This window comes from Larus michahellis, chromosome 1 (genome assembly GCF_964199755.1).
Source record: "Larus michahellis chromosome 1, bLarMic1.1, whole genome shotgun sequence".
NCBI classification, from domain to species: Eukaryota; Metazoa; Chordata; class Aves; order Charadriiformes; family Laridae; genus Larus; species Larus michahellis.
The window spans coordinates 53,826,835-53,852,535 of NC_133896.1; the positions used below are offsets into that span (position 1 = coordinate 53,826,835).

At 47.4% G+C, this 25,701-nt stretch overlaps 1 protein-coding gene across 1 annotated transcript in view; it reads right to left on the minus strand.

Moving 5' to 3' along the window:
* GSG1 (germ cell associated 1) overlaps positions 1-25,701 on the minus strand; it is a 94,100-nt gene that overhangs the window by 54,781 nt on the left and 13,618 nt on the right. The window lies entirely within an intron of this gene.

Sequence of the window (25,701 nt, forward strand, 5' to 3'; positions counted from 1 at the left end):
GAAGTTTCACCAGTGAAGGACCTCATACACAGCAGGGTGTGGGAAGGCCCATGGTGTGTGATGCGTGGACACTTGTCTTGGGCTCAGGACGTCCCAGGAGTCCTGCTGTCCTCATCCTCCTGGCACTCCTAGAAGCGCAAGGTAACCAAAGACCTGCCAGGCACTTTAGGATGAGACTTCTCTGGCTACAAGTTAATGCTGGCAGCTGAGACACAAGCTAGTGGCTGAGGTGGGAATACTGGGGGATGCTAGCCAGGGAGCTTTGCAGGAGCATACCCACTGCTTGGTTGGTATCTGTGCCCTGTTTCTAGCACGGCACAGATCACAAGTGACAACATGATACCTTACAGGCTAACAAAACAATCCCAACTTTGTTGGGATGCCCAGGACAGGTCACATGCAACGCTCTCAATTTTTGAACAAGTCTCCAGCAACCTTTGCCTCACCATAAATGATTATGATTGGCAGCTCAGCAAGGATATGAAGGCTACTGGACACCCTGGGCAGCTCGGTTTGCCTGAAAAACGACTTGGGCTTTTAAAGGATCAGTGCCTGTATCTGCTGTGAAAAATCCCAGGGTCATCTGGCAACCCCAGTCAATGCAGTTCCTGAAGTATATCCCATCCCAAATGCTCCACACCTGGTAGTTCCCACCATCATCTTCTGAGTCCTGTTACATTAGGGACTGGCAGGCAGGGAATTACATGGGGCACTGGCAGGGCAGAACACACCAAACAGAAAAGGAGATGCCAACAAAAATGAATCAATTACAAAACAGAAAGAAGCAGAACAGGATAGGAGCAAATGACACTATTGGTTGTGTTCATATGGCAGGTATTTGCTCAAAGATCATCTTCTACACAGCATGAAGGGACACTGGCCCAGTGCCACACAGACTGTAAGACAGAAAGTCATAGCACTCCTGGAAAAGCCGTTACAGTGATTTCAGGGATTAGGTCTTACAAAGGCCAAGATCAAAACTGACCCCAACTACTTCAGGGAAAAATCACAACAGAGTCCTTGCACTGGCTGAGAAACCTTTGGAAGAGGAGAAGCAGAGAAACAAAACAATTCTCATTCCTGAGACTCCACTGCAGAGCAAAGGAAGGATTCCCCCTCCCTGGTCATTTTTCTGCAGGTCACAGTGCAAGAAGGAAGGGATTTTCCATAGACGAACAACTCCCTAATTCAGAGCATTTGGCTACAGTAAATCAGCCAGACCAGATAAATGGTGACTAAAATCTCACCAGGAGCTAGCAGAGGCCATACACAGAGGACAGCCCTGCCAGACCCAATTTTTCTGAGAGCTCCAAAGGAATGAGGATAAACAAAAGTTCTTCAAACAGGAGGTGCTCGGCATAAGGAGGCGTTGCCAGCATAGACCATTTTGTTAGCCATACTCAGGAGGAACAGGTAAAAGCTATTTCCGTACTCACTACAAGGTAAGGAGAGCAGAGAGCTGCAGGAAGAGCTAAAAATGAGGGACAGCCAGGGGGGCAAGAGCAAGAGACACTCTTGCTCTGACCAGAGAGTCAGGCTATGCAGGCTGGGAAGGAGCAGTCCAATAACTGCTCACATTAATGGGTTTGAAATTACCTGTACGTGTTCAGGGGAGCGTTGCAAAAGCCTCTGCAAACAGCTCAGGGGAGAGTCCTGCTCTGTCAGTAGCAGAAGCCGAAACTGGCCAAGCAAAGTAACTGACTCCCGGGCTGATCAAGGGGTGATGACAGCACTGCAAACACAAAGGCGGCAGCGCCATTACAGAATGCAGCTGCCTGCCAGCACGGTCAGAGCGGGAGAATGGCTTGATTCCCTTGCAGCAAAGAAGACAGAGAAAAAAACACCACCACCACCACCAACAACAACAACAAAAGTGTGCAAGGACTGGGGAGATGATGGGAGGCATAAAAGATGATGCTAGGAGTGATGTAAAAGATTATGGGTCACTTCCAGCACTGGAGTAAATCTCCACTGCTGGCATCCAGGGTGCAGTTAGCCTAAGAATCATTTAACAGAGGAAAGTAAGATGAAACCAGCATGAAATATCCCACTCAAAACATATCCAGCCCAGGGGGAAGCCCAGAAATGTATGCTGCAGTTGTACTAGTTGTCTTTAGAAGGCTGCCTAATCTTGTGATTATTTACATTTGCAGCTCTGCCTGCTCAGATAATAAGAGCAGTCAGGGTACCAGTTGATTGCTGGAGGAACTGTGAAGGAATTTTAATCCCAGACCCTCTGTTCCCGCATTGCACAGTTGGTGAGGTACATCACCGCAGGCAGCTCAGCTCTCCTGACATTGTCAGAGCCACGGTATTGGATTTAGATACACCAGTGATCTGATGCATGATGACAAATCTCATGTTGCACAATTCACCCAAAGTACGTGGATGTAAGGTATAAATATACACCTTCTCATCTGTTACACCACTTAGGAAACTTGATTGCCTTTCTGCTCAACCTAGCACGGAAGGCTGTAGCTGGCAGCCTTCCTCCTTTCCACTCCCTCTGATGTGGACCAGGCTAGCCAGGGACCAGAGGGGTCAAGCCACAGGGTGAGGAGCCTCCCGCCAGCATCTTCTCAGAGGCAAGCACAGGAGGCATGCTCCTCAGCAGAGATTTATGAGAACCCAAATGCTTCCTCTGGTCTCTTAGGCTAATCCCAGCGTCAGGATTTGGGCAACAGAGATGGATCTCTCTGCAATGAGGTCTAGGGGAAAAGGCAATGCTGTGGACCGCTGCCCTGCGAGTATGGTCACTCTTGTACAGATGACCTAGAGAGCATAACACAGTCAGAGGTGCTAAAAGAATGGGATTTGGGGTGTTCTCCTGCCTCTCTCCCCCTTCCAGATAAATCTGTGGGTGGACAGAAGCCTGGCTTTTGGGGTTCACAGATGGATGTGTCTTTTTTTTTTCCTCCTCACACCGCAGCCATGGCAGGTCTCCCCCATGCTCCTGGGCAATACAGGGCTCCCTGGGGGCTGCTGACAGCTCGCAAGTCCTTCTGATGTCCATAAAAGCTGAGGCTGCTCAGCATGGTTAGCAGCTCCGAGGACTGGGTCCAAAGCTGTCACCATCCTTGTTTACAGATTCAGGGAGGTAAAAGATAGCCTTAGCACACCTTAAATATATTTTTAGGGGGTTCACTTTCTAAATGGCATTCTGAAGCAGGAGTTGCTTCATGTGCGTCGCACAGAGAATAACCAACCATGCAGCACAGCAAGCAGCTTTGTGGTAAAGAAACCAGAACCCTCGCACTTTGCATCCCAGCTCTGTAAAGGGCTTGCAGGCTCTGCAAGAGAGTCAGGGTGTGGGGAGGGGGAGGTAGAGGTGTGGGGCAGGAGTGAAGTCCTCAGGACTGTCCCAGAAGCAAGGAGTATGGACACTACATCGCCAAGAGGGTGGACTGGCAGTGAGTCATCAGATGCCATGCAGGAATGGGGCAGCAGAAAGAAATGGAGGATCAGATGTCGGGACAGGAGGGGGAAAGAGGTGGACAGGAAGAACAAACACCGCAGAAGACCTGAAGACTATCGTGAACTTGGTGGCCTGGGGGAGGACAAGCAGTTCAGTGAGGAGATGTATGGAGCTTGGGACACCTGAGACCCACTGCAACCGTCAACCAAGCAGGCAGACCCTGATCAGGCAGTAGGCTGCCTTCCCCAAGGCAGTACCAGAGGCTTGTGTGCACAACCCTGCTGAAAACTGGAGTTAACCATTGTAAACTGTCCAGGACCGATGACCCACAGGTGCCCTTTCAACTCCTTGATGGCTGAAGACCCCGGTCCCCTGTATTGTCACTAGAGGTCAGTGCAAGCCCATCAAATGCCTCTGCTGAATATATCTTATGATCCTATGATTTGAGGCATGAGCATCCCCAGCCAGGGACGGTGCTACTTTATCATAGTATAATTCAGAAATAGGAGCGTGCCCCAGCCTCGCTTGGCAGCCCTCAGATGGGCTCCCTGCTTGCCTGTGGCATGTCACATCAAAGATGGAAGAGGCACCTCAGGTGCCTCTTGTCCCACATAAGAGGTAACATCGTGGGAGCATTTCTCACCAGTAAGAAACCTACAGGGCAAATGGAAATGGCAGAAGAAACCTAGGGGGAGAATGAGCAAAAACTTTCTATCCATCAGGCCTGAACAGATGACCGTGGCTCAATTCCCTTAGGACACTGAAAGCTGGTTTGGAGTCAAGGAGATAAACAGGTTTGTCCCTCAGTCCTGCAGTTAATGTCACCCCCTCTGCTCTGCACTGCCAGAGAAATTGCCTCCAGCTGGGGCAATCGCGATGGAAGTAGACAATGGAGGGAGATGCTAGGGTGGCCTGAACATGGAAAGGCTACAGTCCTTTAGGACCTCCACAGTTCCCACTTCAGAGGGGAAGCCTTTCCAGCTAACTCCCCTTCACTCCCAGTGGATCTTAACAAAACAGAGGCTTTTCTCATTTTCCCAAAGAGCAACCCCTAGGTTCCTAATGACTGATTGCAGCAGGCCAGTAGCTAAATCTGTATTAAGGTAACCAGCTTTCAGGGGATGGTTTTAATACCGATGAGTTGCCAGTGAAATCTGTGGAACTTGCAGAGACTCAGCAAGGGCCATCAATATAAGTATCTCATTTCAAACACCCAGCCAGAAAAAACTGAACACGGACACCCAGTAGAGACCTTGAAATCCCACAGCAGGGAGACAAAGAGATCAGAGAAGTCATTGCTTTTATTGCCATGTGTCTACCAGAAGATTTGCAATGACCTTGCCGCAATAAAGGCAAAGCTTGTATTTGTGGTGCAGTAAATCTAGTGGTCCCCGCTGTACAATTGCATGCTCATAGAGAGGCACAACTGCTCTCTTGCTGGGGAAAAGGCAATCATAGTGTGGAAGTGTGGTAGAGCCCAAACAACAGGAGATAAACGAAGCTGAGGATAGGGGGTGAGTTTTTCCCCTCAAATTCAGGGGATTCTGCAAATTATAAAGCATTTGTTTGATCTAGTTGTCAAAGCTCTGGCAGAGGTGAGAGATGTCCAGGAAAAGGTCCAGGACAAGTGCCTCCTTCTGCCCCCTCAGCCTAAGCTCTCAGGTGCTGGAGAGGAGACCTCCCTTTCCCCCCAGCCATTTGCAGCCTCAGCACACAGGTCCCTCAGCTGTCACCTCCCAAGCTGCCTCTATAGGAGCTGGAAATCAGAGGGGACCTGCCAGGCTCTTTCTGTGATGGACTGTGATTGAGACAAGGGAAAGGGGAAGGCTGTGGACATAGGATGTAGTTCAGCAGAGATGTGGGGGGCAAGACTAATTCAGCTACCCCATAGCCTTCAACCATGCCTCCCCCAGCAGCAGAGAGCTCAGAGGGCAAGGAGGGGATATTCGGTCCCCCCCCCCACCGAGGGCAGGAGGGAGGATTGGCTCTTTAAGCCATGCTTGCTGCATGCCAGCACAGGTAAAGCTGGGGGTCAGCTCACCCCTCCCCACCTCCCCAGCTGCCGAACTGGGCAGCTGCCCGCTTCACCCGTGCCTGCGGCTAGCGAGCAGCAATGAGCGGTGAAAGGAGATGGGCCTCCAAGGAGAACCTTTCCATATTACTTTCACAATGTGACTAGCAAACAAGGGTGCTTCGGGTCAGGATTCACCAGCCCTCAAGCAGATACCGGTCATGAAGAATCAAGCACAGTCACATCCCGATCCGGCGTGCTTCGGAGCAGAACCAGTGCAGCACAGGGAGAGAGACCGGGCTGACCCATAGTGCCAACGGAGCCATTACTGCATGCTGGTCCTTACGAACATTCACATCCAGATGACTATGGCTTTGACACACGCTAAGCACCTACGCTGAACTTCTCCCATGTCGTGTCTCTCTGTCCCATTTTATTTTTTCACTCACAGGGAAAAAAAAAAACAGATTTTTGCACTATCTGCCTCTGAGGTAAAGCTTAATGAAAAGCAGATGCTTTCTACCATGATTGTTTCCTTTCATCCTTCCCTAGATGACTTCTACCCTCTCCCTACTGCGGAGATGGAAGCGAAATTTGGCAGAGCAGCAAGCTGGTAGTCATGCAGGAGCCCTTTATTGCCCGGTGGAAAATCAATGCCACTTAGGCCAGCACATATGCTATAGACAAAAGCACTACTTGTTCAGAGAAGCCACGATCCGGAAAGTTAGCCTGTTCCTAACTTTCTGACCATTCTAGCTGTGTTGCATATGTCTCCAAATATCAGCAGCGCTTTTGTGCCATAGTGGAGTCAGATCTAGATGCAATTCGGGTGGAAAACACTGCACAGCCATGCATGTGTCATGCCAGATGGAGCTAAGAGAACAAGCCCACATCCCTATGTTGTAACCTTACCTTTTTCCCCAGAATCACTGATCTTAATGGGATCCAAGCAAAATGGAGCTCTTCTTTCATCACAGTGCTATCTATGAGAAGGTGCAATGGATGGGAAGCCACAGACCCTGAACTCCTGCTTCTTATCTCTTTCACTATCTGGAAGTGCTCTGTTTATAACGGCGTCCTTCATATGCATGGATTCATCTCAACTTTCATAGTTTCACATAACCTATTTTACAAAGGTTGAGAGCATGGCTGCAAAGTCACCTCCAACAGGTCTGGGAAGACAGATTTCTAGTATGAGAGAGAGAAATTATACCACCTTTGCCTTCTGGGTCTACCAAAACCTTATGCCTGACTGTTCCCGATATGCAAAACAAGGTGTTGGTAGACCCAGAAGCCAGAAGCAGTATAATTTCTCTCTTTCATACTAGAAATCTCTATTCCCACCTTCGAGACAGCCAGATTAACAGACATGGTGTAGGCACCACTTGTCATTATTTAACCAAAAACGCCCTTCTCCTGATCTGACCCCCAGTCCTTCCAGGGGTGGGCTGGCTGACACATGCCTTGTCACCCCCCACCACACTGCTTCCCTGGGGACTGCCTTCCTCTTGCTTCCCAGAGCTGCCACCTTCCAGAGCTCCCACAGGTACTCAAAGGGCAAATTTCTCAGCTCTAAACCTCAAAGCCATCAGCAATTATCTTGCATCCTATTTGCCACTTTTCTCTATGACGTGCGCTCTTAGTTCTCACCAGTGTTGAAAGCTTCCAACAGCCCTTGCCTTTTCAAAGGGCACTGCAGACAACGATTTACACTTTAAATAGATATTAAAATGAAGCCACCTGCACGCCTTCCAGTTCCCGAACTGCAGAACAGAGTGATGGATAATGGAAGTGTACCAACACATCAACAGTTTCCACTAGCAACTGCTGCAGAATAGCATGATACCAACTTCAAATATGGACAGGAAATGGCTTTTGATATCAAATGTAAGTTTCAGCCCCACAAGAGTCTCTAAAAATAAGCATTTTATACCCACCTGCCCTTGATTTGATGCCAACTGGATTGTGGAGAAGGTCCAAACTCTAGAAACAGAAATAATAATAGAGGTACAGTTTTAATTAACTGATCCTATATTCTTCCCCTTTCTACTGGACCCGCTGCCTCATTCGGCACAAAGTGCTCCACGGTTGAGGCTATCTTCCTTATTCCCCCTGTGGCCATATTTATCTGCGCACCAGCAGCGCACTGCACAGCATACAGACCTCTGCTTCCCTCCTGGGCTTTTCAATTTGCCTCATTATTATCACCGCTGAGCAGTTCCCAAACTCAAAAGGACTTTTGTCTTCCAGTCACCCCTACCATACCAAACCACCATCACAGGAATTTTAGAGACAAGGGAATTGATTCGTAGGCGGATCACAGCTAAAAATCTGCAATGCTGACCATTAATTTTGGCCACCACAGCGGCTGTCTGCCTCTACATTCAAAAGGAAACAGCTCATGGCCACTACAGAAAAGTTGGGTGTATGTGATTTGCTCAGCATCATATTCAGAGTCCATGGTAAAGGCAGAGAGAGATGAGTGGGTTTCTACAACCTTCTTTAACGTTCTCAGGACGGCTAACTGTATTCATTTTCTTCCTTGCACACAGAGGTAGAAGGAAGGTTGCACGCATCTCCTTAAGCCACCAATCACCTCAGGTCAGGATTCCTGATTTGGGAAACACCAGGAAACTTCTCACCAATGTGAACCCCCTGGATGGGAAACACAAGAACACATTTCAAAAGGATCAACTAATCTTAGGTGCCACTACCAAGACACCAGTAGCCCATGGATAGAAATCTCCATGCACTCAAAGCACAGGTCGCATGGGTTTCAGCTGTAGCGGTGATTTCTGCAAAGCAGACCCGAAGGGACCCCATCAGCCCTTTTCCTCCCCTGCAATAAGTCATGTCTGTGTAGATCTGCTTTTAAACAATTCAGCACAAGCTCTGTCTTGGCTCAGAACCAAGTGCTGCACATTTGCATCCCAACTTTACGCCTTCTTGCTCATTCAGCCCATCCAGATGGCAGGCTGTATTCAAGGCTTAATGATCTGCTTCCCCTCCCTCCAGTACGGGCATAGAAAATCACTGGCAAATCTTCCCGATCGTCTTTTAGAGGGAAGACAGATCAAATACGTACAGTGTGTTTTAAAATATCAAGTCCTTGGGAAAATTATGATCTGCAATATTGGTGCAGAGCATGGATCCAACTGAATGACTTAAAATGCTTGCAAGTAAGCTTTCTCTGCCAGCCCACCCTTCCCAAGTCCCCAGGCCTGGGACTCTCTCCTTCACCAGGCAAAGATTTTGCCAGACTTGGTTTGCTCACTCCACTCTTGGTCACTGCTACCCCTTCCTCTCTCCAAAGAAAGGCTCTTTCAGCAGCAACAGGCAGACCAAAACTTTCGGAAAAATCTCAAAAAGAAAAGATAGAGTTTGGTCTGTTTAAAGGTTGGGCGCTGCTCACCACAGAGGCTGCTGGAGCCCTGGCTTCCATGGCAGAATTTTACACATCCAAGTCATGAGCAGGAGATGGATGTGTTCATGACATGAGACTCGGCTGCATCTTCTGCCCGCAGAGCACTGAGCAGAATACATGGATCTGCTCACAGGACCAGACCTCAAACACTGGAGAGAGATCTTAAGATATCTTCATGTGTGTCCACATAAGATAGTTTTCTAATTTGACAAGAGGGTAAAGTGGCACATACAAACTTAGTCTCAGGGAATGGCCACAGCGATCTGACTGCCCCCTCCTCCCCAACATCACACAGAAAATGGTGGCAGAGGCAGGCACTGCCTCTGAATGGTTCTGACGGCACTTACCAGCCTTAACTTGAAGATACCTCTGTGTCCACCCTGGGGACCTCCATCTCATTCTCTTAAAACTTTCCAATATCTGTAGTGACTAAGGCAAATGCTTTGCACTCTGCAGACTTTGTTGGTACCAAGTTCTGACCTCTTCCAAAAGCTGCTCCCACTGCAGCCGCTCAGTGTGGCATGGGCCTGTGTTGAAACACCATGTGCTCTTGTCTTTAAAGATCGGTGAATGGTTTGGGATGGCAAAGCAATTAATTCAGGTTCACACCAAACTTAATTGTGATAGTTCCTGGGGACTCAGTTTTGTTCCTCAAATTAAGTCTTTTTATCATCAAAAGGCTGTTTTCCGGTGTCTGCAGCATACTTACTTATAAAAAGAAATTCCCTCCTGTGGAGTTTACCGTCTTTCTTTCTACTTAAGCTGGATCTGACAACTTAAGTTACTTGTATGCCTTGAGCTAACCATCTGCATAGGAGTAAGCGTCAGCTCACCTGATACAGCTTACATGCAATATACTGCAAAAAACATAAATATATCCACATGTGCATTCAAACAAAATGTCAGCGCTATTTCTCAAAGAATATGGGAGCAAGGGCCAGGGGCCAGCGAAATAATTTTCAGCTTTTAAGTGACAGACAATGGAAGTGATCCAGTCTTGCATCTCATAAGTACTGGCAGATTGGCCAGGATTTGGATGCTAACAAAGAGATTCGGTACATGGGCTTGGTTTCAATTAATGAGCGTGTGTCCATATGGCTCTGTGTGTGTATGTGTTTATACTGAGTGTTCTTTCCTGTTAATGGGTATTGCATAAGTACAAGCGTGCATGTGTGTGCCTGTGAAGACAGGTTCAGAGCTAGTTCAAAAACGCCCAGCAGCACAGGCAAAATTTAGTGTTGACACCCAGGACAAAAGGTCTTGTATATTAGCTGTGACAAGACCCTGGAAATATTGGATTTTAAACAAAAAGCCTCTCCTCTCTGGCAGGAAATCAGATCGACACAACAGCAGTGAAAGTTATCGAACCCAAGTGCTGACCACGCGGGATCTGCCAGTGTGTTGGGGCAGGGCAGCAACAGCCGATGCTGGGACAAACCCCACCCAGGGAAACACAGGGACCAAATACCATCGAACCTGTTCCTGGCAGACACACCAGCCAGGCTGCCCCGCTCTTGTACCAGTCAGGGGCAGATCCAGGTTCTGCTGCTCTGGGCGGGTAGGAGGGGGAATAGACAAATGAGATAAAATACTTTGTATATGATAGGAAATTCAGACCCAGCAATTTCTAAACAATGCGCGCATCCTTAAGCTTAATTTAATTATTTATTTCCCCCACCCCTGTTTATTAAGTTATAATTGTTTCTACAAATGATAGGCTAATTCAAAATTAAGATGTGCTAATGAGGTTGATGATGACCATACAAACCCACAGACTCTGATAATGTGCTCACCTGCTATTTATGGTTATCTTGCCTTTCCAGCTCTACTTTTCTTTTCCCCAAGATGCGCTAAGTTTGCCTGGTTCTAACTAATGTTTAATTTAAGCTGGTGCACTTCCATCTCTATTGATATCAGTGCCTAAATGTTTGCTTTAAGAGCCCCTTCAGGCTCTTCTCTCCTTTTATTCCCAACAGCCACACACACAGGGCCCAGGAGCTGACCATCCCAGCATGGATCTGTGGATCCCAAAGAGCAAGACAGCGGCTTGGTATCACCAGCGTGAGACTGAAGGCTATTTGGGAAGGAGGGGGTTTAGGACAAGATATGCCACAGGATCAGGCTGAGGTTATGGCTAGGTTTAGGGACAGCTCAACTGCTTAGAAACAAGTCAGGACCCAGAGATCCTAACAGCTCTGGGACTATGTATAAGACATTTGCCCTCGCCCTGTCAGACCCCTGGTAGCAGTGCAGCCACTGCTTAGCCCAGTTTTAATCCTAACTCTATCTGCAATAGAGTTAACTGGTCCCTACCTTAGCACTATGCATAAGCCATTCACTCCTGCCAAAGCCAGCCCTTCTCCACCCCGGGGAGGACACCGGATGCAACAACAATATGAGCACTTCGGCGTTGACTGCTCAAACCCATAGCCTTAATTGCCACTCATGCCATACCTGCTGCACACTGAACCTTTCCGGACCTTTTACAGTTGGGGACATTCTCCACCTTCTGTACTTGGTGCCTTCTTCCAATGCAGACAATCTCCTGTGATAATTAGCAATGAAAGCCACAAAGTAATCCACAACCAAAACCATTACACCAGATTTTCTTTACAGAGGCACTTCCAGTATCTGAGCACCTCAGAAATACTTTCTGCACTCTGTGTTAATTTTCTTGCCCAAGTCCATGCCCACTCCATTTCCACACAGGAACAAATATACCCTGAATTATTATTTTCCCCTCACAATAATTCTGTGAGGTAGGAAAATCTAATTTGGAGTGCTCAAACATAGCTTTAAGGGCTTTCATAAATCAGGGTCTAAAGTACCCTGCCGTGCAATAACAGAGCTAAATACAAACATAAGCCCTTCAGGGAACCAGTACCTGAAAATGGGTCTACCCTGACACAGCACAACCCCCAGCAGCACTTCTGAGGCCAAATCTGAACACCACAAACCTTGACTGGACTGGAAAGCCCACTCTGAGGACTTCCAACTGGAAGCAATGAGAAGTAAGGGATCTCAAGAATCTCAGATCTTTCTAGGACCCCCAGGACACATGTACTCCAAATGACTCAAGCACCAGGGCACTGTCTGAAGCCTCTCAACCCACCAACAAGTCTCCCAGAGCCAGCATTTCCATCCTCTCATGCCTCTGTGCAACACCTGAGAGGCTCTGTGCATAATGTGACTCTTCAAGCCCTCCAGTACAAGCAAGTCAAGCAAGTCACACAGTCCTCTCCTCTGTGAGAGCATTGTGCCTTGAAGGAAAGCAGTCACCAAAGTCAAGAAAGCTTGGTGGAGGGGCAACTGCCCACTCCTCTCTGTCACTCTTCCTCAGCACTGTGAAAGCCATCCTGGAGAGTCACATTGACGACAAAGTTGCTGACAGGACAAGTTAAGTATACCAAGCCTAGATGGATAAATGTGACCAACTCCCATTTCCTTCTCCCCAGGAAACCTGCAAGTGACCAAGGAGAGTGTCTTCAAAAGGGGCACTTGTCTCAGCAGCTCTTGGGAGGCTCCCAGGAGGGAGACTATTGCACGGGTTGTGGGAGGTCATGAGGCTGAATGGAGGGAAGCCTACGGAGAGAGAGAAAGGCGAGAAAACAGCAGACATCCAGCCACTGACTATTCAAAAGAAAACTCTTGTTTACCATCTTCCCTTCAACAGGAGCACATCAACAGCTCAAGGAGACCTCCCTGAACAAAAACCACATCACAGGCCCCTGAGGTCCCAGCTGTGCTCAGGAGTCCTCAAGGCAGTGCACAGACAGTGACACGAGACGTGGCCCAGGGGGACAGGAGCAGGGTGGTAGGAGCATGGACAAGTGAAGTGTGAAACGCAGGGAAGTATATCTGTCTGGCAGAGCAGCAAAGCCAGGATTGGGACTGGGGACCAGAGCTGAGGGACAGCAAGAGGACTGGAGTGTTTTATGGATGGGTTGAAATTACAACACTCCTTTATTTTAAAAGCCTTTTTTTCCCCTTTGATGATGAGATGCAATTACAAGCCTAAATTAATATGCTGACAAGAGACAACAGATGGATACCAACCAGGAGGGGAATAAGAAGAGACAATGAAGCAATTCTGGTCAGTCTGACAGATCATGAGCTCAGCAGCCTCCTGCCCACCCATATCCATTCATACGCACATCAATCCTTGTCCTTCAGACTGTGGTTTCACTATTTCCATGAGAATTTTATTACTGGCTTTGTCCTCATCAGCATTTTTACTATTTATTTACCCCAAATCTGTTAGGGACCAAGTGTCTGAGGTCTCACAGTGATGGAGTTCCTGGCCAGGAAAGAGGCCTGAAGTTTTGTAGATGAACCAAGGGAGAGGGCAGAAAACCAGCTCAGAACTCATGAATGTCTGTGCCCCTGTATCTACAGCAGCCCGCACACGGCATGCCAGGACTGTGGTCTGACCTGCAAGCAAACAGGGAATCCACGTGGCAGCTACATATCCAGAGCTGGTTTGAAGCTATAAATTTGCAGGTTCCAGCCTGACACCATGCTGGGGCTATCGAGGGGAAAAAAAGCAAGCAATTCTTCCACCCTGGTGATTCATTCTTCCATGTCTCAGACAGAGCCGAAGCCAACCATACCTTTTCAAGTATTTTCTCCTTCAATTAAATATAGACCTAGGTACCCGAAGCAAAGACTACTATCCTTTAAGGAAAAGCTAACAACACTAAATACCAGTCTGCATCCTTATAAAATCTCTGAGGCCAATGCCAAGCATGTGATGGATTTAAGTCTTTGGAGACCATGAAGGACTTCAGGGCTAAAACATAGGAATCACTTAGCTTAGTTGAAATCATTATCTTTATGGAAAGTAATGCAAGCTGATAATTTTGATAAGGATGACAAATTCACTTATTCCAGCATAATTCATCCTAGAGAACTTGAGTGCACTTTCTGGATGGCAAACAGCAGCTACTATTACATTTTTGCAAATGTCTTGACAAGCAATTAAAGTTATCACAGCACATAGGCATTTCTTCCTCTAAGAGTATGGAATAACTCGAATATCTGGTAGCATCAGTAACTCGCAAAGGTGGGTGTACTGATTTTTAATGTCCATAATAGGATGAAAAATACAGAAGGCAAAACTGTGATGCACCTTCACTTGAAATAGCACTCTCTCTCTGAGTTGCTCAAGTGAAACCCAGGCACTTCAGTGGGACCAGGATATCAAGAAAGACATCACAGAAACTGAAGAAGAAACAGGGGTGCAAAAACCCAGAGGACTAGAGACGGAGGCATAAAGATAGTTGAGAATGATTGGCTTTGCTTGTTTTCCAGAGGCAATAAACAAGTGAGGGCTGCAACAGATAAAAATATCAAAGGAAGGAGAAGGCAAAATTACTGCCTTGTGCAGGAAATGGAAGGGCATTCAATTACAACAGAGGCATGTACAGTGAAATGTTTTCCACGTGGCATCTAAATAACTTGTGGAACTTATTGTTGGAAGATGTTACTCAGGTTAAGAATTCGTCAAAATGTACAGCAGGATTCATGGGTCTTGCAATGGATGGGAATTTTTAGGAGCTTTGTGTCTATCGCAGGACATGAAAAAAACAGCTTCTAAATGGCAGGGATTAAGAAGAAAGTATCCCCCCGGGAAGGTTATCCCTAAACAATGTCCTGTGGGATGCTCCCCTTTCCTCTGAAATGCTACAGATAAGCCAGAGGTAGCTTTCCTCATCCTGATCTCATCTACAGGATAATTCCAGGGAGGTGTTTTCACAGCCAAATGGAGGAATTCTATGCTATTTAATCTGAGCCCATTGGAAATGCTTAGCAGCATCTCAGACCGCACTGTCAGGAGATCAATTATTACATCAATAAAAGGAATTAAGAGCTTTGTCAGAAAAACATCAGGAAAGCAAACGCCCTAAAAGATACATAGACCAAATTCTCATGCTGTCGTTCCTGAGATGGAAGAGGGGCCTCCGTCCTGTCCCTGCCCCAAATCCATGCTGCAGCAGGAGGGAAGGAGATGATTACAACCAGCAATCCTTCCCAATCCCCCAGATGAAAGTACCACTTCCCCCTAGTTCCCAGTAATATTAGTGGAAAAGCTCCTCCTGGGCTGATTTGCATTGACATCCAGAGCTACATATGGGAATATAGTAAGTGTTGACCTCAATGCCACAAAATACGAGTAGCAGCCACAGCGTAATGGCTTAAGGCTATTGCATAGTTTATTGAATACAGGGAGGCTCTGCCTGCCTGGTAGGAGCTGGGGCTGGCAGCCCTACGGTGGTTCCAGCAGCCCTCAGCCCCACAGCAGCTGCAAGAAGAGAGCAGAGCTAAGGGGGACCGAGACCACTCCGGAGGTAGGTACCCCAGCCCTTCTCATCAGCAGGTGTGTGAGAAAATGCGATCATGACTGGCTATGGGGGAAGAGAGGGACGGGATGGAGCTTTTTTATTGAGTTGGATCCTGAAGTTTTGGTTCATGGAAAAGGAACATACATTCTAGGATGAAGCTACAATCTCCGAATATAAGGCCATTTGCCTGTAAATCACAGTACTTCCGCAGACTCCAGTGGCAAAACTCAGTGGCACACACAGCCTCTAATTCCAGACAACAGAGGAATGCAAGATTTTTTCTATTTTAGAAGGAGTTCTGAGCTATTTTTTTTTTTTTTTACAATGTTCAAAAGCAACAATACAATCCTATTATTTCTCTGAAGCAACACAACCTCTCTTTCCTCCTGGGTCCCTTACCACCCCAGAAATCTAAAAAGATGACCAGGATGGGGAAGAAGAGCCAGCTGCTGTCTGAGAGAGTATGACAGAGAATGGACAGTGGGGTTAGCTAGTTACCTGCTAGAGGGCTTGGACAGGCCTCCTCTGCACCTCATAAGCCAGCACAGATCATCCCAGCTGCTGCAAATTGCTTAACCCAGTGCACTCTGCTCCTGACAGGAGTCTGCGGTGCTACAGCAGCCTTGTTCCTCCCAATCCTTGCCTGCCTCCCTCACACGTGCACGCACGCACTGAGGAGGACAAGTTTCCACCTCTGAGGGAAAGGTGACATCTCTTCTCTTCAGGAGGGTTGTTCAGCAAGTTGGCAATTTAATCTAGGTTTCAAAGCTCTCATGCTGTCCAATGGCTTGACTTGGCTTCCTACTGCTCTGTAGCGCTTCAAGGTTCTTTGTTCTGTAGGGATTTGATTTTTATTCTCTCCGAGATCGGAAAAGAATGAATCTTTTTTTAGTGTGTATCAGGGGCTGGCTCAGGAGACTAAAGAAAGGCAAGGCCATGGGTTCAAACCAAGCTATATCAATGTGAAAATGATAAAGAACCTGTGATAAGAAGGGAAGTAAGACTCTCTTGCTTAATTCAAATTATTGGACCACAGAAAGACCATCTGCACTATGTCACAGACAGGATCCTATATCACCCAGATTTCTCTGCCAAAGGTAGATCAGGCCTAGATCTGCCTGGCTTGCGATATCATACCATCTTCAAATTGATTAACTATTCAATTTTCTCAGCAGCCTAGAAGGGCAGGTAACGGCTATTATTATTATTCAATGCAAGAGGGAAATGTGGCTGAACTAGAGTACAATCAGGGCAGCGATCTGAGAACAGCCTGGCTCCCAGGCCTCCTCCTGACCCCTGCAGCTTCCACCCAGCTCAGCAACAAGATGAAGACTCAACCCATGTCATGACGAAATTTATACAAACTGCCTGCCCCTCCCGGCTTCTTCTTCAGATGCCTAGTGCTGCCAGAGAGATATTTCATAAGTGACCGCAATAATTCTTTTACCCACTTAAGTGCAAATAGGCAGTGTTTCAGTAGTCAGATTGGGGTAGTGCCTGCTCAGAAAGCAAGAGATCCAAATCTGCTACAGTTCTCAGCACGACGGCAGGAGCAGCAGCATCAGGCTGGCCCCAGCGCTGCAGCAGGTCTCCCCTCTGGCTGCTCCTTGTCTGGCCTTGGACACATCACATCATTCATAACCCGTCCTGCAACCACTGAGCAAGGAGCTCACTGCCAGCACCCCAAAGGGGCTACATGGCTGACTTGCCCCCAAAGGTTAAAAGGCATAGGTTTATCCGAGCCTTCTGGGAATAGGTTTTTAAGTTCCTCCGGGTGTGCATGCACATCAACACACACACAAAAGCTTACTGCCTGTTGAACACCAAAAAGATCACATGTGCCCTCTCAAGCAGTACTTACTCTTTTCCTGCTACGAGTCAGTCTCTTTCCTTCCTTCCAAACTGACCTTTGCCTCTTCCTCCCAAGGGGGATCTGCCTTCTTCCTCAGCCAGCAAAAAAAAGAAACATCTCATTGCTCCTGACTGGATTTCCACAGCTAGCAGCATTTCACTGGCCAGCCCAGCACACAGATCACAGCTACACTCATTCAGAAGAAGGCAGTTTCTTCCAGATGTCCTGTGTTGGTCTGTGCTGGGGTGCCCCAGGGGCACACAGGTGGGTGACTCTGCATGACAGACATCTCGAGGGGAGTGTTAACATCATAATTGACTATATCCTAGGAGTTCTTAAAGGAGAGCAACTCCTGTTGTCAAGATAGATCTGCAGAGATGACCTCCATCAGGTCCTGTAGACTGTGGGAGGGTCAAAGTCTGGCCACAGCATGAAGTGGAAGGTTTGGTTTTCAGATCCAGACAGAGAGCTGCTCTGTAGCTTCATATTACAGGGATCAGCACACCTGAAGCACACGACATGGCTCTTAACTGGGGAGAACCACCTTCTGATCATGATGTCCCTAGGAGGCATGAGACCAGAAGAGATGCCCCTCTGGTCTAACCAAGCATGGCCAGTCTTATGTTTTTAAGAGTTTAGGGTAACCAGCCAGCCAGTGGTGCCGTTTCAGCTAAAGTGCTTAAGAAGATAAGGCTGAAGGAAGGGTGATGTCTAGAAAACACAGCAGCACTCTTCATGTGTCCTTCCTCTCCCTTTCTTCCACCACTTTCCCTGTTCTTCTCCACAGAGCTGGACACCCCTGGAGAGTAGTTAAAAATCTGCTTCTGAGCTGGAGGTTTAAAAGGAAATGTTATGGCAAAGTCAAAGTTTCAGTACATGCTCATTTGAAATTAATTCCAAATCCAAAACACTCCCTGAATTTTCTTTAACTGCACAGCAACTGCTTCCATTGCCTGCAGAGTAAATATGGCACTTCTCAGGCCAAGCCGATTTTCCAAGTAAACATTACTGGGCAACAGAACAATACCATTTTTAATAGACAGAACTGGTGAAAATGTGTGGGAAAATAATGAAACAAGTTACACCAACATTTGCAAACTTCCCCCTTAAAAAAGACACACACACAAAATAAGTCTTACAAATGGCCATGTACGTTTGGATAAAACTCCAAAAATGGAAATTTAAAATTTTCAGTGACCACCAGAGGGCTCTGGGTATGTGTGAAAAACGATCAGCTGAAGTCGCCTCCTTAATTCATACCAAAATATTTGTGCATGCAAAATACCAGGCAAGTCTCCCTATTCATTGCATTTCCTAATAGGCAATAAAAAAAAATTAAAAAATAAAAAAACCCACACACAAAACTAACAAAAACCAGACACACACACAAAGAAAAAAAAAGTTTTCTCAGCAGGTTTTCTGGAAGAAATGCCCATGAACACAGCCCCAGTAATATCACTGCTGTCTCCATGTCTTCACATGCAAGCCACCTTGCATCTTCACAGACTGAATATATCAGAAAACCGCAGACACTTTGGAAAGCATGAAGAGAGGGGGAAAGGAAAAAAAGAAAATGAAAGAAATGGAAAAGAGAATGCTTCCTTAGGAAAACATCATTCACGCAATACACAAAGCATCCGCCAACAATTCTCAAGGGCCCTGCACATGGATGCACCCATTCACCAGCTGGCTAGGGGATGAATGTGATCCTAGACCCTCTGAATCTAGGTGAAGACATAAAGAAAGATCTTTCTACAGCACAGCAGCTTTAAGACCCCATGCTGGATGCCAGCAGCAATAACCAACAGACGGGGGATTTGGGCTGATTTCAGCAGAAATAGCTGCTTGCCAGTCCCAAGAGACACCTGCACTTTACTGCAGTGAGTAACGCTGTTTGGTATGTTTTGGAGTAGCTCTTATTTGACTTTAGCTTCTTTCCAAGGATACAAATTTCCCCCCTGACAAGCCCAAGGGATGTGTAACTGAATCAACTAATCCGGAGAAATGGACAGTCATGCATTCAGGACAACACACTGCTTGGGAATCATGAGAGGATCAATGGAGATGCTCCTAAGGGATTATGCCTCTTACCTCTCAGTTGATTTTTGTGGCAATTCTGACACTCACTTAGAGAGGTGGCATTTAATCTTTAAACTGCTGACAGAACTGAGGTCTCAAGGTGAAACTCAGCCATATGCTGAGCAGCAAGTATCCTTACTGGTGCTCATCCTACTAGCTACTACGACTGAGGATGATGAAGACAGAACAAAACCACTGTGGGGATGGTCAGTAACCAGGAGTCTCCGCAATATCTGATGAGTGAATTGTTAATCCTGTGCTTCCTCCCAACTTTTCCAGGCAGAGCCGTGTCCCTGTATCAGCTAGTAAAGGCCAAAATGTGTGGAAATCACAGAGAAACGGGAGGTAGTTTGCATTATCTATTGTTCATCGGGGTCATCCTGCAGTGCATAAGCTGAGACAACAGTGAAGACAATAATTCTTATCCAGACTGCGCTGCCCCATCATCTCTTAATATGAGAAGCAACCCCCAGCCAGAACCAAGACAAACTAGAATAGATGCTGGCTTATGCCCAGTTGAGTTTTTCAAACTGAGCTGGAATGATAGAGGTAAGAGCAGATCATATCTACAAAAGTATCCAGAAACCCCAAAATCCAGATAGAGGCATTTATTTAAAAAAAAAAAAAAAGGTTTCTAAGGAAGGCAAAATGTCTCTTCATCACTTGTCTTTAACTAATTTACTTGAGGGCATCTACAGATCTCATAAGAAGCCAACCTTAGGCACACGTACCTTGACTAAATCTGTTTTGGTATTTAAATTACAGATGCTGACCCTTAGGTGTCCAGCAATCCGGGGAAGATGAGATTACTTCCGTTGCAAACTGCCATTCACGTGGACTGTCCCCACTCTGTCTCAATTACTACAAACTGTAGTAAAATCAGCTGGAAAGCTTGCCAGAACGCAGCACTAGGCAAGCTCAAGGTACATATATCGCTACAAGTCTATAACCTGTGGGGCTACATGAAACAGCCAGCACAGAGGAGTCTTCCAGTTTGATCTGCTTCAAAGAGAATGTCTACCTATACTTCCAAGAAAGGATCCAAGCACCCACAAGGCAATAAACCCAGGAGGCATCTTGCATATATATCCAGCAGATTTCTATTCTTAGAATGATTCTAGCATAAAATGTTCCCCAGTTGGTCTTGCTGATGAAGATAGTTCTTAAAACTGGACATGATGAAAGCTGCCATCACAGAAAAAGTGCTATCTAGGATGCCCAAGGGGGGCACAATCACTGTGTGTGAACACAGCATGTGTCACAGTGTATAAGCAAACAACAGCATTATGCTCATGAGCAATATCCCTCCGAGAAGCCAAGCAATATCTCCTGAAGCAGCCAGGCTTCAGTTGCGCATACTCAAGGGGTGTGGAGGGTACTGATGATTGCATTTACCAGTGAGGACATTTTTGAAAATGTCCCAATGACATAAATATCTAATTCGCATTATCAGATTTGAACTAGACCTGTGGGGTGGCATTCATCACACTAATTTTAGCTATCTAACAACTAGGCGTCTGGGCAAAACTAATCATTTGGGTTCCGTCTATAGCAAAAAGCAAGAAACAGAAACATCCAGAGGGCGATTCAGTGGTTCTGATCACAAAACAAACAAGAAGTGGGCAGTACTACTCACCCAGTGGCCTGTGAGATGGAAGTATATCTCTTTTGCTCAAGTTACAGCATGACCTCACTGGAGCAAGCTGTTGATTCATGCTTCTCTCCCCCACTGTGAAAGGACCCCAAACAACAAGCTGTGCTTAAATGCTCAACTTTTCTATCAGTAAAGTTGAACGAGATGAACCCACTCTCCCTTTCTATCAGTGTGCTAAAACATTTCGTTATAAAGGAAGCAGAAGCAGCTATTCTGGGAAAGGGGTTTCAGAAGATACTGAGAAAAATCCTCCTTTTAGTCGTTTTGAAAATAAAATAAGAATAATAGATATTTCAACTGTTCTGGCATGAAAAGATGCTAACAGCATGGCACTTTTAAAGAACTCTGAGATGACAAAACTGATTTTCCAGAAGTGATTCTTCAGTTTCATTTTGAAAATTCCCTGCAGAGGAAAAATCAGAAATACCGCTTTTCATTTCCACTCCCCAGGAAAAATGTCAAGAAGCCATCGACTTTGGCAAAGCCAGAGCTTCCAAGCAAACTATAAACCTACAGCCAGCATTATCACAGTGCATCAGCAGCTTCTTAGGAGGAATTATTCTGCAAGTCCACTGTTGAACCAGGCAGTTCATTTACATATGAGACATGGCAGAAACCTTGCAACAAGCAAGAAGACTTGATGCTAGCTGATCTACCCCAACATGGTGAGAGGAGTGGTCAGCAGGCTGAATTCAGCCCTGTGGGCTACTGGAGATGTCACAAGCAACACTAGCTGAACAGGAGCAGACATGGGATGACCATATGTCCAAGCAGAACTAGCTTGCAGCTCCTGAGTGCTCCTGGGTACTCCTGGCTGCACCCATCCATATCCTATAACATTCTTAAGAAAATCGTGCTTTGCCTTCATTTTGTAGAAAAAAAAAGGCTTTTTGCTGGGAACAGCAAATGTATGATTTTGGTAACTAGAGGCAGGAGCAGCTTCAAGAATGGCTGCTTGAAAAACTAAGTGCAAAATGCCTCTCAGCAACACGCAAGAATTATCTTAGAGAAAAGGGAAGCAACTAGTCCCTCTGGATGCTCTCCCTGAAGCAAGGTCGTATAGCAAGGGGTGAAAGAAAACCAGTTGTTCTGCATGTCAGGTATTGCCTTGGGGACATGGCTGAGGAGTCAGAGGGCAGTGGGAAGGTGAAGGTGACAACAGCACAATGGTCCTGTATTGGGTCCCTTAACAACCTGATCTGGGATCTGGGCTAGTTTAGCCTCTTGCCTCCTATCTGTGCCTCCAGACAGGAAAGTAGCTAGAGGCACATAAATGCAGTGCTTTGGTTGGTGTTGAAGTCTAGCTCCTGCTATCACCACCTCCTGTGTGGTAAGGTTTGGCTCTCTCCCCGGACAGATATACCGAGATATGCAAGAGTGACAAAATGCCAGAAATAAAGCCTTCCAACATCTCATGTTATAGTAATGGGAAAAGAGAGAGGTTATAGGTTCCCTTAGTCCTAGATTTTCTCATGGAAGACATCAGTTTTTAATGAGAAACAGATGTTCATATGATAACTCACACTCTTACCCTCTCTGTGCATCTTCCACCACACAGCCATGTGGATCCACTGCGCCACACATCTCCAGTCAAAATCTACGTTCCCTCCTGTCCCTGTACAGGCACAAAGGCAAACAAACGTGCCAGAAACACCACAAGCAAGGGCCTTTCTCTCACCCCTTTTCCAAGGAGCATCTTCCCAGAAGAGCCAAAGGCTGAGGTTTCCCTTAAATATTCCTCTTTCTAGCGGAGCCCAGCACCTCTCCAGCATCTCTGACATGCACAGGCCACTATACAACACAGAGCAGCTGAGTGTCCTTCAGAAGGGGCACAGAGGACAGGTGAAAACACCTTCCTGCCCTCTGTAGTTCAGCACCAGAGTCTTCTGCCTGTACCAAGGAGCCAATACTCCTCCCTCTTCCACCTCCTTCCTAGAGAAAAATTCCATACATTACTGTAAAATTAGGAGTAATGTTGCATTGAAGGAAGAGTCAGAGGGATAGCACACATGGCCAAACACAGGTGTTTCTTCGCTCTTCTAATGGAGACTGAGTGGCTTTTAAAGCCACCGCAGAATAGCCACAGTGACCAAGACGGGCATCTCACAGCACAGACCTCATGCGCTGGTCTCACTGCAGCGTGTTGCTGACCAGGACATTGTCTTCGGCCTCTGCCAACGGAGGTGACGGAAGGCAGGAAGCCATGAAAGACTGCCACATCCTCTCTCTGTCCCCATCCCCTCCTCCCTGAAATCCAACCTGGAGCATCCTGGGGGAAGCCCCATCTGCTTCTCATTCCAGCCCATGTCATGTCATAATTATTGCTAATTATGCCTCATTTAGCTTGATATGTACCAGATTGGGAAAGATGCCCTAGCGAGCGATGAGCATCTTGGATGGATGCAGCAGCGAGGCGAGGCCGGGCGAGGGGAAGGGTTGAAGGAGACATTAACAAAGGGAGGGGAGCTGTGCTGCCGGGCGAGGGAGGCCAGCGAGGGGCCAGGCAGGTGTGGGGGTCCCCCCGCAACCCCTGCAACCCAGGCCCAAAGCGGGGACACCGGCAGCCTGGAGCCCCCTCTCCGCCCGGCCCTGCTGCCCTCCGCCGCCACCATCCCCCGCCACCCCCTGGCCCCACTGCAGCCCCGGCGTGGCTGTAGGGGGCAGCCCACCCCCCCCTTCACCCCTCGCACAGCTCTTGTCCCAGCGTGGGGCACACGGGGGTCCCTGTGGGCGTCCGCCCCCACTCCTCTGACTGACCCTTAGGTGCTGCTGGAAGGGTGGGCCGCCCCCCTGCCCCTCTTCTGGTTGCTCTCCCGGACAAGAGGCCTGGGAGGGTCCTTCTCCCCCCTGTACCCACTCCAGGGTCCTGCCAAGTCTGGAAGGAGCCAGTGGGTCTGACGGCAGAGTTTCACCGTGGTCCAGTTTGGGACACCACTCCTGCACCGCGGGGGACACCTACAACATGTGGCTACAAAATTAACTCTGCAAAAATAATGTTACACAACATGTTCCTCCTTCCTGATTAAACACCTACATAGGGTTTTTTTAACGGGTGTGCTTGTCATACTGCAGGAAAGCTCCAGTCCCTCTTTATCCACGCAGCAAGGTCGCCTGCAGGTGCCTGGATACATGCAGGACCCACAGCTGATGCACCAGAAGACAAGCTGAGTGCAAGGCAGCTGGTCCTCCAGGATGGGTTTGGAGAACCGTGTGGCTCCATCATGGACCCTGGCCACCACGCGACGACTGGCACCAAGCAAACCACAGGAAGGTGCAAAAAATGTCAGGGATGTCAACCAGCAGAGGTTGGTTTGAAAGGGGCACTCACTGCTCTGCACCTCTCTGGGGCCCACGCTGCAGAAGCCACTGAGGAATCGTGCTTCGGTGTGAGTCAAAGGCAACCACATAACAGCAGCATCACTGTGACCTCGACAAAAAGACATTTTCACAAACATTTTGGGGCAGGGGAAAGTTAGCCAGCATGGGGACAAAACATGAAGAAGTGGCTTCTTCATGTGCGCTGCTCACTTTCTGAAAAAAAAACTTCATTTTTGTGTGGGTCTGAGCTCCTTCAACTAAAATGGCTGTTGGGAGAGCCAGTGCTCCACCGTAGTCGGCTGCAAGCTACATCTCGGAGTTGATGCAGGCGCTGCATCTGCAAAGCCGCTAGCCCTCCCCTCTGTCTCTTTTTCCTCCTCAGGATCCGCCTTCTGAAAAGCCCACCAGGGAGACAGGCCCCGCGTTCAGCCAGTCCTTCTCCCCTCTCACTGCTCTGCTGCTGCAGGGGGATGGGGTCAAATTCCAGGGGGAGAGAGGGAGGCAAAGCCACCTGCAATGCAATCAAACGGCTGCCGCGGGAAGAAGCTGGGCAGTGAAGGAAGGATGATTTACTGACACAAGCTAAGCCAATATAAACACTTAAACTGATACAGGTGTCTGTGCTCTAAGAGATTGCCTGACTTAATTCAATTGTTTTGTAAACCGATTTAGCTAAATCTGTATGAAACTGGTGTTTAAACAAGCCCAAACAGTGTTTAAAAAGTCATTAATAAAACATATCACCATAAAACAAATACATATTACCAAGGCTTCCTTTTTGCTGACAGGATATCTCCTTTCCCTCCATATTTCTTTTTCTCTCTGTTCTTTTCTTTAGAGGTTGTACATCTTTCTGTGCCGTGACTGTCTCTTTCTTTCTATACCGTACAAAACCAGGGTTGTCTCCATCCAAAAGTGTGCAAGTCCACCTTTAGCATTTCTCAGTGTTGTGTAAAGTAGAGCTGGGGAAGACATTTATTCATTTTTATATAGCCTCCAATAAGATTCAACCCAAAACAATATTTTTAAGCAGATTTTAAGCAAAGTAGTTTATGCTGGATCCAGCCTGACCCCTTTCATTTTTTTCAAACCAGCCTCTCTTACAGTTTGGAGACATTTAACCACTCTGAAAAGATGTTGCTACTTTTCTTGTTTTCAGCAAGGTCAGCTTTTTTAAAACACTATTTGTATTTTTCAGATGTTTGGAGTCCTATTCCAAAATCACCCAAATCAAATCTTTAGCTGTGTCCAAAATTAACTGTTCCAAAATTCCAAGGTTTTTTCACAAACTTGGCCCTCGAAGCCAGGCAGCTCCGGGGCACAGCCTCATGGCACATGACTACAGCAGAGGGCCATAGGGAGCCCAGCCAAGCCCCCGCAGCCTCGCGTTGCCGCCGTCTGAAGAGCACAGACCCCCGCCTGGGGAGAACGGTCTGCACGCAAAATCTCCTGGGAGAGGCTGTCACCCACGCGCTCCCAGCTGTCCCAAATTCCTGCTCTTCATCAGTCCCAGAGCCCCTTTCCACAGCAAGACGAGGCTGCAGAGTGGCGCAGGGGGGTGGAAGCTCACCCACCTCCCGTGCCAGAGCAGGGGTTGGCTCCGAAAA